Source organism: Dipodomys ordii, unplaced genomic scaffold (assembly GCF_000151885.1).
Source record: "Dipodomys ordii isolate 6190 unplaced genomic scaffold, Dord_2.0 Scaffold6, whole genome shotgun sequence".
Taxonomy (NCBI): domain Eukaryota; kingdom Metazoa; phylum Chordata; class Mammalia; order Rodentia; family Heteromyidae; genus Dipodomys; species Dipodomys ordii.
This window is the reverse complement of record NW_012267222.1, coordinates 5,995,876-6,014,459: the sequence shown is the minus strand read 5'-3', so window position 1 is coordinate 6,014,459 and position 18,584 is coordinate 5,995,876. Positions and strand designations below refer to the sequence as shown.

General features: G+C 43.2%; 1 protein-coding gene across 2 annotated transcripts in view; it reads right to left on the bottom strand.

Annotated features, from left to right (window-relative positions):
- The window catches only part of Ube4b (ubiquitination factor E4B), a 123,179-nt gene that overhangs the window by 80,612 nt on the left and 23,983 nt on the right, over window positions 1–18,584 (bottom strand). The window lies entirely within an intron of this gene.

Genomic DNA, 18,584 nt, shown 5'->3' with positions numbered 1-18,584 from the left:
ACCATGTGAACCATAGCACCATTTCCAGCTTTCTGTGTGTATGTGGTACTGAGGAATTGAACCCAGGGCTTCATGCATGCTAGGCAAGCACTCTACCACTAAGCCACATGCCACATTTGTTGCCCCTGTTCCTCAATTTCCAAACACCATGGGACTCTACTCATTCCTAAAACTACAAAACTCATGGTCTCTAGGTTGGGAATGTGGCTTAGTGGTAGAGTACTTGCCTAGCATGCATGAAGCCCTGGGTTTGATTCCTCATACCACATAGACAAAAAAGGCTGGAAGAGGGTCTGTGGCTCAAGTGGTAGAGTGCTAGTCTTGAGCAAAAGAAGCTCAGGGACAGTGCCTAGGTTCTGAGTTCAAGCCCCAGGACTGGCAAAACAAACTAACAAAACTCATGATCTCTTTCATCACAGTTAGAATACAAATTAAATTATCATGATTAAAAACACATCAAAGCAATAGCACAAACTATTACTCTCTGAAAACACACACATACTCTTCTCCTCCTTTCTACCTTCCAATTCTGTAAGAAATCCCAGATGGAAGCTGAGCTTCAAAGAGTAAGATTTTTTTTCCCCTCTTCTTGATTATAAAGGAGATACTAAAAGATTGAAGCTCTGACACAACCTCCTCTGATATCCTTTAGAAGAATAAAATTTTCAAATGTCAATTTAAAAATAAATCTTCCAAAAGTGAGGGTGCATATAACACATAGTGGAGAAATCCATGTCTACTTAATAAAACAGGAATTTGAAATATTCAAGATGGCAGTTCCCAAACTTCTATGGCAGGCTGAGAGCTGGTTGAAGATAAAGTATATATTCTGTGTGGGAAAGCCAGAGCCAAAAAAATTTAAGAAAGATCTTATTTCTGCAAGACTTCCTTCCTGTGCTGTAGTATTTGCTATTCCTTTTCAGGTATAAACTAGAACAAATGCCTATTGTTAATCTAATAAAGCTGGACCTGTTCCAATACCCTCCCTCCATACCTACAACATATACATATAAACATACACACATTTATATGGGTACATAGTAAGTTCTGAAAGAAGCTAATACTTAGGATGCTGAGATCTGAGGATCTCATGGTTCAAAGCCAGCCCAGACAAATAAATCCAGGAAAACCTTAACTCCAATTAGTCAGCAAAAAAGCTGGTACTGTAGACATATCTCAAGTGGTACAGTACCAACCGAGAGCAAAAGAGTGCAAAACCATGAGTTCAAGCCCCAGTAGCAACACACACACACACACACACACACACACACACAGAAAAACAACCAAAAAAAACCCAAACCAAAATGTAGTTTCTTTCTTTCTTTCCTTCCTTTTCTTTCTTTCTCTTTCTTTCTTTCTCTCTCTCTTTCTTTTTTTTCTTTTGTCAGTCCTGGAGCTTGAACTCAGGTCTTGGGCAATGTCCCTGAGCTTCTTTTTGCTCAAGACTAGCACTCTACCACTTGAGCCACAGCACCACTCCCAGTTTTTTTCTGTTTATGTGGTATTGAGGAATTGAACCCATGGCTTCCTGCATGCTAGGCAAGCACTCTATCAATAAACCACATTCCTAGCCCCAAAACATATTTTCTAGAACAACAAAGCCATACCACTCCTGGGCATTTATCCAGAACATCGCAAGCCAGGATATAAAGACACTTGTACAACCATGTTCATTGCGGCACTATTCACAACAGCCAAGTATGGAAACAACCCAGATGTCCTACAATAGATGAGTGGATCCAAAAAATGTGGTACACAGTGGAATTTTACACAGCCATTAGAAAGAATAATACTCTGTCATTTGCAGGGAAATGGATGGATCTAATACAAATCATGTTACGTCAAGCTCAGAGAGACAAACAGTGCATGTTTTCTCTCCTATGCAGAAATGAGATCTAAAACACCAGGACATGATAAATTATACAGGACTCTAGGCATTCACATACAGTGAGACCAAAGAAGGACACTCTTAAGACAGGAACACAGGGCTGGGAGGGTGGCTCAGCGGTAAAGTGCTTGCCTTGCAAGCATGAGGCCCTGGGTTTGATTCCTCAGCACCACATAAGCAGAAAAAGCTGTAAGTGGCACTGTGGCTCAAATGGTAGAGTGCTAGCCTTGAGCTGAAGAGCTGAGGGACAGCGCCCAGGCCCAGAGTGCAGGTCCCATGACCAACAAAAAGAAGAAGAAAAAACAAAAAACAGGAATACAAAGGCACAATGCCTATGTGTATCTAATCATATAAATTATTTAATGAAGTGAACTCCAGGAAATGGAAGTAGAAGTTTTTCTTTGTTGTTGTTTTCTTTCGGTCTTGTTTATTTATCTGTCTTTGGGAGAGTAACAGAGGAAATGGAAATGGAGGGACAATGGATGAACAAATGTAGCAGTAGCTGATACTATGTTGAAAATGAACTATTCAATTTGAGGTGGGGACAGGAGAGAACAACTGGGAGACAGCAAGGGAAAGGGTGATATTATCTAAAAAGAAATGTACTCATGCTGGGCGCTGGTTGCTCACACCTGGTGCTGGTGGCTCACACCTGTAATCCTAGCTACTCAGGAGGCTGAGATATGAGGATCGTAGTTTGAAGCCAGCCTGGGCAGGAAAATCCAGGAGACTCTTATCTCCACCAAAAAGCCCAAAGTGGAGGTGTGGATCAAGTGACAATATTCCAGTCTTGAGTGAAAAGGCTATGGGATAGCACCAAGGTCCTCAGTTCAAGCCCCGGACATCATCGCACCCCCAAGCGGTATCATGTTAGTTAGCAGAACTATGCCTTTGACTAATGCACCACTTCTTACTTAATAGCATAGGGAGAACTAAATGAAGGCTACATGGGAATTATCTGAACTATCTTCATAACTTTTCTCTATACTCAGTTAAAAACAAAACAAATGTTTATTTTACAAAGAGACTCAGACAAGAATCCTGACTGCATGGTTTGCAGTTACGAGGTTTTGAGCAGATCATTTCACTTAGCAGTTTTACATATCAACTTGTAATACTGCCTCCCTTATAGCTCTGTGTAAAGACTCAATGAATCCCATATATGAGTGTATGCACCAGCTCTATAGACCCACTTTAGTAGAATGGACTAGCAAGAAGGATGGACTAGCAAGGCAAGCCTGTTTCCAGCACAACTTACCAGGTAAGAAAGGGGGCATCCTTAGGCTACCAGTCTGCAGTGACTTCTTCCCCAGCCCCACAGCTCCCATCACCACACAAAGCACTGTTGGTAATCTAATATGCTCACATGTTTACAAAAATCTCATAAATCTCAAAATCCTATAGCTTCTTCAAAAAACCTGAGTTTTCAAAGTTATTGAACATCCTCTCATAATTTACTAATATCCTTATTGTTAGAAAGTTGGTTAAATATTCTGCTTCTGTGAAAAATGAGATTATAACTTTTTGTGTGTGTCAGTTCTTAGAACCTAGGCACTGTCCCTGAGCCTTTGTGTTCAAGGCTAGTGCTCTACCACTTGAGCAACAGTCCCACTTCTAGCTTTTTTGGTGACTAAGTAGAGACTTTTCTGCCTGGGCTGGCTTTGAACAGTTATCCTCAGATCTCAGCCTCCAAAGTAGGATTAGGGGCATGGCCTAACCAGCACCTGGACTGATTGTAACTTTTTGCACATAAATTTTTATATTATTTCAGATTATTTTCTAGATGAATTTCTTGAAATGAAAATAATATTGAATTTACCTATTTACAAAACTCTTGCTGCTGCCATATTGCTTTTCAGGAAGAGGTTGCTAACTTATATTCTATCTTTTTAAGCCTCTGATTATTTGTGTATTTGTTTCCATTATGTAAGCTAAACATCTTAGCTTTTTGTCTTTGTCAAACATAAAAAATACAGCTCAAGTGCAAGAGTGCCAGTCTTGAGTAAAAAAGCCAAGGGAGACTGCAAGGCCCTGAGTTCAAGTCCCAATACCAGTATTTTCCTTAAAAAATCAATAAAAAGGACTCTGAAAACCACAATCTTGAACAAAGGCCACTGTAGCTTTACACAAAGAATATTCAGAGGATGATGGTATCCGCCTACTTAACCTTGGAATGAGGACACCCTTGTTGTTATTGATTCTTTGAAACAATGATAACTGCTTAAACACAATTTGTATAACCTTCCTCATTTTACCACCTTTAAAACCTTGTTTTTCCTTTGCATTTCTAACTATATTTATGATCCATCAGTGTGTGTGTGTGTGTGTGTGTGTGTGTGTGTGTGTTTGGGTTACAATCCTCTGTGCATTCCCAAATAAAATCATTGTTTCTCAGACAGCCTTTCTCTGTTGTTGTGTTGAAAAAACAATTTAGTGCAAAGAGGGTCTGAGGATGATGAATACCAAATTTGGAAGATCAATGACCTGATGGTCAAAGATTGATGGTAAGGAGACTGGACGACCCCAGGGACTCCACAGGGTGTTTTGCAGGCACATTTACATTATCATGTATATGAAGTACTCAGCATTAGCTTTTTTAAAAATTTTAGAGAAAGATGAATAGGCATAGAGGATTTTAAAATTTTGTTCAGAGTGCCAGTAAAAACAAACAGACCTGATAGTCATGATAAAAGGAGTAATACCGGTAGAAGAGGGTGTGTGTGTGTGTGTGTGTAAGTGCACATGTGTAAGCGCGCACACTGGTCCTAGAGCTTGAACTCAGAGCCTGGGCACTGTTCCTGAGCTTTTTTGCTCAAGGCTCGCACTCTACCACTGGAACCACAGCTCCTCTTTCAGCTTTTTTTTTTTTTTTGTAGTTACTTGGCGATAAGAGCTTCAAGGATTTTCCTGCCTGCGATGGCTTCAAATCATGATCCTTAGATCTCAGCTTCCTGAGTAGCTAGAATTATAGGTATGTGCCACCATGCCTATAATTTAAATTTAATTAATTTTTTTATTGTGCTTCTTATATTTCCACCACCACCACCAACAATAAAAAACCATATTTCTTTGATTCCTGTAATCAAGTGCCTACTAGAAATTAGTTAAGTGTGGTGCTGGGGACTAGGATATGAAGAACACTAGTATGGTCTCTGTCCTAACCTTGTGTGTAAAGGGAAACCTACAAAACTGAAATAATATGCCAAATTAGAAGAGAGATCTTTGTAGCCATAAGCTGTCTAAAATGAAGTCCTATAGGATTAGGGTAGTCCCTAATCCCTAGTATCTAAGATGGCAAAATGAAGGAGTAAGAAAGTATTAGAAGACATTCATGGAGAGAAGACAGCCATGATGAAGGCAAGGACTGAAGCTTTCCTGCCACAGCCAAGGGACCAACCAGCAGATGCCAGAAGAGTCAGGATAGATTCTTCCTCAGAGCCTTCAGCGGCCAGGCCAAACATCCTCACTCCAGACTTGAAGGTTCACATAGAAAATCAGTTTCTGTTGTTCTAACATATCAAGTTTGTGGCATGTTGTTACGGTAGCCCTGGCAAAGGAATACTGAGCAGATGGCCCTGCAGCAACGTGGACTACATAGGGAGAAGCTATTTGCAGGACCCTTATGGCTTCTTGAGCCTTACTTCCGTTCTTTGCAATTGGAAGCAGCCCAATTAAGAAAGCTACTAAGTGAATTCTGGGGAAGGTGCTCCTCACCATGGGCAACCATGCACTTAGTATTTGTCTGTGTTTAAGGAGGGAGGAGAGGACAATGACTAATCTCTTGTTTACAGCCACAGTACCCTGAAAATGTTTATTTCTTCTCTTTGTTGTGAGGCACCAGCAGTGAGGCTTGAATTCAGAGCCCTGCACTCTCACTTGGCTTTCTCACTCAAGGACAGCACCCTACCATTGAGACACAGCTCCTTTTCTGGCTTTCTTTTTGGTAGTTAACTGGAAATAAAGAGTTTCATCGAGTGGCACTGTAGCTCAAGTGGTAGAGCGCTCGCCTTGAGTTGAAGAGCTGAGGGACAACGCCCAGGCCCAGAGTTCAAGCCCCACAACCGACAAAAAAAAAAAAAGAGTTTCATCGACTATTCTGCCTGTGCTTGCATGGAACCTCAATCCTCAGATCTCAGCCTCCTGAGTGGCTAGGACTACAAGGATAAGCAACAGTTCTAGGCATAAAGACAGCAAGTGTAAAGGCCCTAAAAAAAGTTAGGATCATCCTGGAATGTTCAGGAATTGAATGATGAACTAGAGCAGAGATCACATTAGGACCCAGTATTGTTTTTGTTTCTTTTTACTTGTTTATTTGAGATGCCCAAGTATTTGTGTTAGTTTGTGGTAATAGAATTGCTGTTACACAATGCTGCACTATTGTGATAGTGGGCCAAACATCTCTCCACTGAGAACAGACCAAAGTTCAGCAGGCAGGTGCCAGAGAGACTAGTTAGAAAGTCATACCATTAATACAGACAAGAGATGTTGGGGAATGCGCCAGTAATGGAAGAAATAATAAGAGGAAGCAAAAATCTAGTTTAGTTCCAGTCTGCTTTGAAATTCTCAAAGGTGGGGCAGGGAAGGTGGCTCAATGGTAGAGTGCTTGCCTTGCATGCTCAAGGCCCTGGGTTCGATTCCTCAGCACCACATAAGCAGAAAAAGCTAGAAGTGGCAGTGTGGCTCAAGTGGTAAAAAGCTAGCCTTGAGCTGAAGAGCTAAGGGACAGTGCCCCAGGCCCAGAGTTCAGGCCCCATGGATGACCAAAAAAAAAGAGAGAGACAAATGAAATTCTCAAAGGTTTACAGAGGTAAACAGCTATAAACCTTATGGCCTAAAAAAGCAAAAACATTGGTTATCTGGCCCTTAAAAGAATTTCCCTGCCAGGCACTGGTGGCTCATGCCTGTAATCCTAGCTACTCAGGAGTCTGAGATGATTGTGGTTCAAAGCCAGCCTGGGCAGGAAAGTCCATGAGACAGTTATCTCCAATTAACCACCACAAAACCAGAAGTGGTGCTGTGGCTTAAGTGGTAAAGTGCTCACTGTGAGCTGAGCACCCCAGAGTTGAAGCCCCATGACTGACAAAAAAAAAAATTCCCAGCCAGGTGCTGGAGGCTTATGCCTGTAATCCTAGCTACTCAGGACATTAATGTCTGAGGATAGAGGATCAAATCCAGCCCAGGGAAGTGAAGTCCTTAAGACTTAATTCTAATTAGCCTCTAAAAAGCCAGAAGTGAAGCTGTAGCTAAAGTGGTAGGGTGCTACTCTTGAACACAAAAGCTCAGGGATAGTGACCAGATTCTGAATTCAAGCCCCAGGAAGAGCACAAGAAAAAAAAAAGTCATTGTATTATTATGAGTCTGAGGTTCAAAGAGTAGGGCTGAACTAAAGATGCAAACTTAGGACTCATCAAATTAGAGGTAGTAATTAAAGCCAGAAATCAATAAGAAGATAAACCACAGATAAAGAAAGCATGGTTAAATATTGGACTGTGACATCCTACTATTATAAAAGTCAGGGAAAAGGAGCCATGCAGAGAACTAAAACAGGACAAATATGAGGACAGGCTGGTGTTCTAGAAGTAAGAAAAGGGTGTTCCAAGGAGAGTATGAAAGCCATGCCAAATGAGGCTGACAGGTCAGACCAGACAGTGACTCAGAGCAAACAACAGAGGTCTCGGGCACTTGGGAGTCAATTCAGCAAAGGACAAAAAAAGGAGATGAAAGAAGACTAGTAAATCATTTCAGAGTTTGGTTGTGAAGTGTTACAGAGATGTGTGGAAAGGGCAAGGGAAAGAATCAAGAGTTACTATTTAAGATTCCCATAAGAAGTAACAGTGGTGTACACAGGATATTATATTAAAAAAAATCTTATGAGAGGAGGGAAATGGAATTGCTGAAACCATGGCTCTGAATAGGCAAGAGGAACGGTGATATGGGGGGCCAGGCTTCAATAGAATAGGAACCGTTTGTCCTAACAAGAACTAGGCATGGATCAGGTAGGGAGATGGATGAGAGGGTGGGGTTTATTGAGATTCCCTTCTGCCTACCAGTTTTCTCAATATAATAGAAAGCCTGAGGGTGTGTATGGAGAATTAAGCATTGCACGTTGGAGGAAAAGTATAAATAAAATCCACTATCAGAGAGGGAAACTGAATGAGAAAACGTAATGGAAATACCTGACAATACTATAGGTCCAACTGAGTTTGTGATCATGAATTGGAAATGAGGACAGTATGGTTCTGAGTTTTCTCCTAGCCTTGTTCCAGTGCATGAGACAGAGAGCAGGTGAGGAATAGGATAACTAGATTGTTATATAGCCATGTAAGAAAGAGAAATGACAGGAAGGAATACCCCCTAAACTGATTCTAAAATTGTAAGCATGGACCAATCATGGTGAGATAACAGTACAGCTGTAAATACTTCTTCCAAGGAAAAGATAAATACACCATTGCAATCCTGAGCCCTTCAACGCACCAGACCACAGCTCAAAAGGTACTAGATATCAATTATGGCTTCATGTATTAAAAAAAAAAAAAAAGCTTTGCCGGGTGCAAATGGCTCAATCTGTAATCCTAGCTATTGAGGAGGCTGCAATCTGAGGACTGATGTTCAAAGTCAGCCCAGGCAGGAAAGTCTGTGAGCCTCTTATCTCCAATAAATCACCAAAAAGCTGGAAGTGGAGCTATGGCTAGCACTAGAGTGCTAAATCATGAGCTAACAAGCTCAGGGACAGTGCCCAGGCCCTGAGTTCAAGCCATAGGACTGGTACAGAAAGGGAGAGAGGAGAAGAAAGGGTGTGAGGGAGAGCGGGAAGGAGGGAGGGAGGGAGGAAGGGAGGGAGACAGAGAAAGAGAGGGGGAGGAAAGAAGGAGAGAGAGAGAGAGAGAAAGAGGACAGGAGAAAAGAGGGGAAGAGATAAAGAAAGGGAGAAAGAAAGTGAAAGAAAGAAAGGAACCTTTACCATAGTTAAATAGTTGTCAATGAGATACTTCTAAAATATATCACATCAGAAGAAATGTTTTTGTTTTTTTCAGTGCTGAGATGGAACCTAGGGTCTTGCACATGCTAGATAAACACTAGATACTTGCCACTGAGATACATCCCCAATACCTACTAAAATTTATTAAAATTTTTGTGCTAATGTAGATGAAGACAAAAAATCTACTATCATTTTATCGAACCATTTTTTGATCTTGTATTTTCAGATTCTTTCATCATAAGGGCTGCACATGTAGCACAGCAGTAAATCTATGAAGGAGAAGAAGGAAGGATGGAGGGAGTGGAAGGGGACAGAGGGATGAATTCAAGAAAGAGATGCAGGGCTGGGAAGGTGGCTCAGTGGTAGAGCGCTTGCCTTGCATGAATGAGGCCCTGGGTTCGATTCCTCAGCACCACATAAGCAAAAGAAAAAAGGCCGGAAGTGGTGCTGTGGCTCAAGGTAGAGCGCTAGCCTTGAGCTGAAGAGCTGAAGAGCTGAGGGACAGCGCCCAGGCCCAGAGTTCAGGCCCCACGACCAGACCCACCCCCCCAAAAAAAAGAGATGCATCAACCAGATTTATAAAACTAGCAAAAGCAAACTGAGTCTTAGTCAGAGATAAGATCCGAGTCTGTTTGAAAAAGAAGATACATTAAGATACATATATAAGATACATATATAGGGCTGGGAAGGTGGCTCAGTGGTAGAGCGCTTGCCTTGCATGCTCAAGGCCCTGGGTTCGATTCCTCAGCACCACATAAGCAAAAAGAAAAAAAGCCTGAAGTGGCGCTGTGGCTCAAGTGGTAGAATGGTAGCCTTGAGCTGAAAAGTTGAGGGACAGTGCCCATGCCCAGAGTTCAGGCCCCACAACCGGACCCAAAAAAAAAAAAAAAAAAAGAAGGCAGAAACAGGAGAAGTGTAGTGTAGTGTAAGCCAGCACAGGCAAAGTTAGGTACTATCTGCCAAACTAAAAACAAAAGGACTGGGGGTAGACTACCAGTCTTGCAAGCACAAGGTCCTGAGTTCTGAGTTTCCAGTAACTTGGGGGGGGGTGCGGGGGGGGGAGCCTGAGGATGAAGCCCTAAAACATGCCAGTTGAGAAGTGGTTGTAAAACCAATGGAGACAGAGAACCTGGTGTCTGTCCTGCAGAACTGGCTTCCTAGAAACCAATCCAAGTCCTTCAAATTAAAGTGATTAACTGTGTTGATGTCCACAAGCTGATTTACCTCAAATTTGAGAGGTTGACTACTGGAGGAGGAGTAAGGAGATAGCTGAAGTCAAGAGCTCCACAAGAGCTCTTCTGATGGAAGATGAGGGACGACTGGCTGGTTGGAGCTAGACTAAGAAAGAATGGGAGGAAAAGGTAGCCACAGAGACTTCTGAGGATTCCAGCTATTTTTTTTAAAGTATACTGATGGGATAGAGATGAGCAGAGTCAAACAGATTTCTGCTAATTCACTTTAAGATAGAGAAAAGTGAAGTGTGAGTGCATACTGGTGCAGAGGAGGGTCTTTGGGCACAAAGAGGGGACGAGATGCTGTTCCCACAAGGACCTATGGGCCCAGGCAGGAGCACAGAGCTCACACACAGTAATGGGGAAAGAAAGCAGAGGAAAGATGTGGATGTAGAGGCATGGGGAAAGTGGGAAGTGTGCTTCTGAATGCCTTCACCTTCTTGGTGAATTGGGAAACAAGATCATCAGTGGAGAAGTGAGTGTGGGAGAGAAACTAGGGATGCAAAGAGAGAAGAAGCCCTATAGAAGCAATCTAGAAGGGTGACAAAGCAGAAGCCTTGGGCAGCATGAAGCAAGGTCACCACCACTGGGACTGAGCTGGAATGAAATGACTTCAAAATGAACCCAGTGAACCCAATCCACTTTGTGTCTGCTTCCAGCCAAAAAGCTAACCCACACTTTAAAATTCTCATGGGATCCAGCAGTGGAGGATTTGCTTCACCTTTTGACTTTCATTATCTTAAAGCAGCTAAACTTGAAGGAGTTCGTGCTTGATTTCAAATCCTCTATAGGCTCTAGATAAATCACTTAACTTTTCTAGGCTTCAGTTTCCAAATCTGTACAATGGGTAAAGGCAGAATTGTGAAAAAACTTCATGGAGTTATGAAAAAGCCCCTACTTTTGTCTCCCTCCCCAGTGTTTCTCCTTGGCTCCTATCTTCCCTACTGCATCTATTTGTGTGTCATTTAGTCACTGCCCTCATCTTTTAATTTTTTTTAAACTTCTTTCCATAGTTTTCCCCTGTTTTGCAGCATTGGGATTAAACTAATCATCTCCTGAACTTACTCTATCAATGAGTTACCCCACCAGCCCCCTGAAGCCTGGGACTTTTTTCTTTGATGTATCTCTCCTACCTACAATGGTACCTGGCCCATGAAGGTGCTCCTTACATATGTGCTGGATGGGAGGAAAAAGCAGAAGTTTACTGCACATGTAATCAACAGCTTTTAGTTAACATTATCATTACTTTTTTATTTTGTTTTTGAAGTAGGGTCCACTATGTCGCCAAGGCTGGCCTCAAGCAACCTCCAGCCTCAGACTCCTAGAAGCTGGGACTAATAATCATCGCCTCTAAAAGAGCATACTCACTATTTAAAAAAAAAAAAGTCACCTTAACCTTGGATGCCAAGTTCAGCCTGAGATAGAAATGTCAGACATACAGAGAATTAATATCCTGACTCTGTATATGGGCCTGGGGGAAGTTTTCCAAGAAGAAAGATTTCTCCTGTGCTGGATTTCCCAATCTGTGTATCCACCATGGGGGGGGGGGGGGGGGGGAGGGGGGTGGGGGAGGGGGAAGGCGCAGAGAGGCGAGAAGGAGACTGGGGAAACAAAACTGTGTGTACACTGCAGGCTATGAAGCAGGGAGGAATCAGGAACAGAAGCACATCTGTGGATGGCTTGCATGGACTGGCCTGCCCCACTCCAATCGTAAAGATCTCCCGACAAGGAAAGCAGAAGCTGGATGGAGAGTGCCCTGTGCTGTCCACAGCAGCACCCTCAGGAGAGGGCGACACTTTCTATGGACTGGCTACCTCCCACAAAGCTGGAACTCAGAACTGGTTTAGCAACCTGAGACCCTGGGAATACACAGACAGAAGGACATTTCCAAAAGGGCTTTGTGCATGTGCTGGTGGCTTCTATCTGTAATCCTAGCTACTTAGGAGTTTGAGATCTGAGGATTGCAGTTCAAAGCCAGTCCAGGCAAGAAAATCCATGAGACTTATCTCCAATTAACTACCAAAAGCCAGACATGGACAGTGTCCTGGCCATGAGTTCAACCTGCGCAAAAGGGGACCGGGGGTGGGGGTGGGTGAGACAGAGACAGGCAGAGATAAAGAAACTCCCACAGTTATAAAGACTCATCGGTCTGGGGCTGACATGCATGACCTCACTTTCAACACACTAAAATATCTCTAAACATCTTTTTCTTTGCTTACTCCACTTTTTCACATTAAGCACAAAGGACCAGTGTTATCTCCTCTAAGTGACAAAAGATTTTGTGTCACCAGGAGAAAACAAAAGCATAGTGCTAGGCACCAGTGACACATGGTTGTGATCCTAGCTACTCAGGAGGCTAAGCTCTGAGAATCATGGTTCAAAGCCAGCCTAGACAGGAAAGTTCTTGAGACACTTATTTCCAATAAAATTACTCAGAAAAAGCCAAAGTCAGACTTATGGCTTAAGTGGAAGAGCACTAAGCCTTGAACACAAAGATGCTCAGGGACAGCACCTAGGCCCTGAGTTCAAGCCAGGACTGGCAAAAAAAAAAAAAAAAGGAACTTCTCACAGAAATGGAGGGACAGAGGGTGAACAAAAGCAGCAGTGGTACTCACTAGATACAAAAATGAACTATAAAACTTGTGGATGGAGGTGGAAGGGAAAAACTGGGAGTGAGGGAAAGGATGACATTGTCCAAAAATAAATGTACTTTTTACCTGACTTATGTAACTGTAACCCCTTTATATATGGCCTTTATAATAGTAATAAAAATAAATTTTAAAAAAGGAACTTGCAACTCCTCCGGTTATGTTCTAAACCACAATGCACACACAAATACCCTGACCAGGAAATCTCATTCCTAGAGAGTTACTTGTTCTGTTTTGGTTCTTATTTCACAAATGACATTTAATTATGTTTTCCCCTAAACTGTGCTATCTTGATGCAGTGTTTTCCACCCTCCCAATAAAATCCTAAAAGTAGATCCAAAGCAGCAAGGGCCAGGTGGTAGGATAGATTCTCCCACACAGTCAAACACAAGTACACATCTACTTCAAGATCTCAAAGTAGTCCTATCACCTCTCTTCTCAAAAGGAAGCTGCTCTGGCACCTGGATGAAAAACATTTTCTAGGTCTTACTGTCATTGTCAACCTCTTCTGAAGGCCACTGAAAACTATCCAACTAAAAGAATAGTGCTGGTGACTCACACTTATAATCCTAGCTACTTAGAGGCTGAGAGCTAAGGACCAAAGTTCAAAACCAGCCTGAGAAGCAAATCCATGTGAGACTCTTACCTCCAATTAACCACTCAAAAACCAAAGTGGAGCTGTGGCTCCAAATGGTAGAGTGCTAGCCTTGAGCAGAAGAGCTCAGGTACAACGTTCAGGCCGAGTTCAAGCCCCACTACTGACAAAAAGAAAAAGAAAAGTTTATAATAATATGGCTAATCGGGCTGGGAAGGTGGCTCAGTGGTAGAGTGCTTGCCTTGCATGCTCGAGGCCCTGGGTTCGATTCCTCAGCACCACATAAGCAAAAAGAAAAGAGCCGGAAGTTGCGCTGTGGCTCAAGTGGTAGAGCGCTAGCCTTGAGCTGAAGAGCTGAAGGACAGTGCCCAGGCCCAGAGTTCAAGCCCCACAACTGGACCAAAATAATAATAATAATATGGCTAATCAGACTTACCCCATATTTGCCAAGTACAGATGCCATTCTAAAGGTCCCATATATTTAAGTCTAGTTAATAACTCAGAGATCAGAACATCTGTTTCCCACTTCCCAGATGAGGACACTGAGGTAAAAAGATTTGCCTAAGGTTGCACATACTTATGTGTGGGAAGGGAGGTTGGGGAACTGTTTTGGGATTTTAATTCAAGACCTTGTATATGCTAGCCAGGCAAATTGAGCCATGCCCCTATGACTTTGGCCATGCCCCCATGAGTTTGGCTCTTATCTATAGTTCAGATAGAGTCCCTTGCTTTGTCTGGGACTCCTCTCAGACTTTGGAGAATCATGCTATGCCTCCCCATAAAGCTAGTATTACAAACATGTGCCACACACCATCTTATTAAGATGAGGTCCCACTAACTTTCGCACAGACTAACCTTGAACCATGATTTCCTTGAACTGTGATTATAGGAATGTGCTACGAAGACCAGTTTGCACTTTCTTTCTTTGCTAGAAAGTAAGAGTGGATCTGAGCCTTGTCTATAACTTGATACAGCATTGGCCTCAGGTAGAAAATCCCTTCTGCAGTGACAATCTGTTACTACAGTGGCTGTGACTCCAGGGCAGAACAATCTTTTTCCTCTTGGAGACAGTATTTGTTGATTAATCGTAAATGAACTTACATATAGAATACTAGTATACAGATATTGCATTTATCTTCTCTAGTGCAGTATATACGGTGAAATAACAAATAAGACAGGAAAATATAATATTTCATGAAGATTCTCTTACCAAAAAAACAAACAAACACTGAGTCCTTTGTTGGACTTTTTATTAAATACCCAGGGTATACCAGCACCAGAGCCAATACTGAAGATAAAATACTACCCCAAAGGCATAACCCCAACCCTGAGTACTTCCAAGCCCACCAGGAGAAAGAAGAAAAGGGATGATGAGGAACACAGCATGCCCAGCAGTGCACAGGATATGAAAGACCACACAAAGGAGGGGATGCCACTTAGGCTGTACCACTTGCCACAACTTCACAGGCAGATGACACACAAACACACATGCAGGGAGCCTAGAAATGTGGTGTCTTTAAAACAATGTTATATTCACTTCAATGTTTCCTGCTTTTAAAATAATGCCTGTTACTCTATGCATTCACATAGTGAGACCAAAGGAGGATATTCTTAGGAGAGGAACATAAAGGTGCAATGACTATTTGCCTCTGATCATATAAAATAATATTTATCAAAACGAACTGCAGGAAATGGGGGGAAAAATGAGACCTGTTTTCATGTTAAGTGTTTTACTGCAGTTTTAAAAAAGTGAATTGAAATGGCAGTTGCTAAGGGCATGCACAGAGGATATATATTTACCTTCCAATGGATACCAGTGCAAATTATACACAAGCACAAGTAGCAATAGAACAAAAAATTCCCATTTTTCCTTATCTCTTTATTTTCAGTTTCTCATGACAAGAATTTAAATTGTTCTTATTTTCTGTCTATAAACCTGAAAAGATTCAGATGTGTCTAGTCCTCCAAGACATGGGGTGACAAAGAAGCCCCCCATCATCCAGCCAGGAAATAGAGGCATGGCAAACTCCATACCAGCCACAAGTGACTCATTCATTTCTGCCCACGGTTGTTGGCAAGATGAAGGAATGGCCGATGTGGTAGGGAGCGCAACACCCCAGGGAGGGGCAGTGCAGTCCAGTCTGCTGCACTGGAGTCTTGTTCCTTCCACACACATCTGAGTGTTAGTGCTCATTTTTTGGAGAGTGACCTCTTTCTTCCCCTCTGCTGGGGAGCTGCTCATGCTACCTACTGCTGCTCTGCATCCTCTTCCTCTTTTTCAGGTCTTAGCTCACCATTGCCTTCTCAATGAGGCCTGTAAACAGCTCACCCCAAGCCAACAGTGAATGAGTATGTGAGTGTGTGTGTGTGTGTGTGTGTGTATACATACACATATATACTTACACTCTGGAACAGACCAATGAATATAGCAAAAAAAAATTTAACCAGTATAAGTTTAGGCAATTCATTCAATCCTTCTGCAAACCTGAACTTTTTCTGGATAAGAAGTTGAGGTAATGCTGGGCACGGGTGGCTCATGCCTGTAATCCTAGCTACTCAGGAGGCTGAGATCTGAGGATCCCAGGTCAAAATCAGCTGGGGCAGGAAAGTCCATGAGACTCTTATCACCAATTAACCACCAGAAAACTGGAAGTGGTGCTATGGCTCAAATGGTAGAGCGCTAGCCTTGAGCTGAAGAGCTCAGGGACAGCACCTAGGCCCAGAGTTCAAACTCCATGACCAAAACAAAGAAAACAAGAAGCTGAGGTAAAATTTAGACTCACTAGCTAGAGAAAACTGGTCCACTATACCTAGGAGGGGTGATTAAGAGTTGAGGAGACAGTAGGAGGAAGGGAGAAAGAGAGAAGGTAGTAAGCAGCATGCACAAGGCTGGTTATGATGATATACACCAAGGAAACCCCAGCACTATTCAGATTCTCAGTTCCAGTCTCTTCCCATGACCCAGCCTTTTTTTTCCTCCCCCTTGGGTTCAGAAATAGGACTCCCATGTACTTAAATAAATCCTACTTACTTCAGCTCAATAAGTTGTTGTATTAGTTATTGTGTGTACACTTATAAATACTTCCACTCCCCAGAGACACAATCAGCAGTTTGTGCAGAGTAGCAGCTTGCTTTCTTCACTATTATGTTTTCAGGATTCAAATTCACTTATATTAACTCCAGATGAATGTCAAAACTAGACCATCCATAAGAGTACTGTAAAAACCTAGTAACTTAGAAAACTTACCATGCCTGAGCTGTGCCCTTAACCTGAGTTTCTTCTTCAGAACAAGGACCTGTCAGCCATGCAAGGCACACAGAGATGTTGGCAGGTGCATAGAGGCTCTGTGAGAACTCATACTGCTTACTTAGGAGAGGGTCACAAGGCAAGATAGTAAGGCCATTATCTGAGACTGCCCACCTCACTTCTTCGAAAGTGATCCCTCTAGCTAGTTATTAAGGGAGGAAAGGGAGAAAAAGGAAGTTTTAAAAAAAAAAGAGGGAAGGAAAGAGGGATAGATGTCTGGATATGTCTGTAAGGGCCTCTTACAGAGAGGAACCAGAGGAAGACCTGGCTTGAACATGGATGGCACCATTCCCAGAGGCTGGAGGGTCACTGTAGGAGGAGGAAAAAATGAAAATAGAAGATACACACCAAATCTCCCTAGCATCTCTGCAAGGATTCTAAAATACACAGAAGGATGAATCCCTGCTCCTTAGAAGCCAAGGTGCTTATTCCACAGTGATGTGAGGAATGCCTTATTTTCTGATGATCACATAAAGGACCATTTCAACATCTAGAACCTTGAGAGGTGGTTTGGTGGTTTGTCCAATCGACTGACTCACAGCAACTTACTTGGGAAGCCCTCCCCAGGCAGCAAGCTTAAAATGCCTCTCTGTGGTCAGTGTGATGTGTGCAAGGGAGAGGTGTAGGGCAACAGGGTGGACAGAGAGAATGTCCCTTGGGAAGAAGATATGCCTGCTGGCCTTTACTTCATGGCCTTGCCATCGGTTGCCTTTACCTCCAGGGCTTTATCTATGTCTCTTTATCTCCCAGGATGCATGAGCTGGATGGCTTCTAGTTCTTGTCCAAGTCACACACAATAGGAGAACTCGTAAGCAGGGCCAGTTTCTCTACTTCTTTAGAGAAACCCTCAGAACAACTGTAGTCCTAGACTGCAACTAGTCCTCCTTCCCCTTCCTGGCTCTGGAGAATGACTTCTTCGTTCCACAAGGGCAAAGCTCTGCCTGGCAACAGTGTCACTTAGACTTTTAATGGGAGGGAGTTGATCTGCCCTGAGGTCTGCATGGCTATGACAATTGCTGATGCTGCTGCAGAAAGGGAGGCAAGCTCCATGTGAGCATGTGCTGATCCTGGGGCCTGAACTCAGGGCCTAAGCACATCTTTACCAGGTCCTCCCCGTGCTGCCCAGCAGATTCTGTTCTATCAAGGCCAGACCTTTCAGCCCAGGAGGTATCATGATTGGCAACCTCATGCTCTCAATACACCAGCACTGACCAAGTGGTGGGGATTTTTTTTTTTTTGTCGGTCTAGCGCTCTACCACTTGAGCCACAGCACCACTTCTGGTTTTCTAGTGGTTTATTGGAGATAAGAGTCTCACCTGCCTGGGCTGGCTTTGAACCATGATCCTCAGATCTCCTGAGTAGCTAAGATTACAGGCGTGAGCCACCTGCGCCCAGCTGGTGGGGTTCTTATCTTCTGCACTAAGGTTAGATAAAAAAAAAATTCATGCTAGCATCTCCCAGCACCTGCCCATGTGCTCTGCCCCTCCTGCCCGAGCTCTGATTAGTGACATGCACTGAAGTGATTCTCCAGGCACCAGATCAGCACCAGTTTGCAGGACACAGTGACAAGCTTGGGCTGGGGCACTGACTGTGGGCACTGATATTCTAGTGTCCCCACTACCAGCACCCTGTGCATCACTGCCAACCCCTGCCTGGCCTTAGGTGTCACACCATCCAGTGCCCTTGTCTACTGCAGCCCAAGCCCTACCACTCACTATCTGGTGCCCCATTGTCTGGCTTTCCATTCCCCACTACTCAGGTCCAACTACTCCCTCAACTACCACCTACTTCCTGGTGACCCTCCCCTCACTAGCTGCTGCCCCTCACCCCACCATCTGACTCCCTGTGCCTACCACCCAGCTCCCAAGAACTTTCTCCAATTAAAGCTCTGTGTGTGTGTGTGTGTGTGTGTGTGTGTGTGTGTGTGTGTGTGTG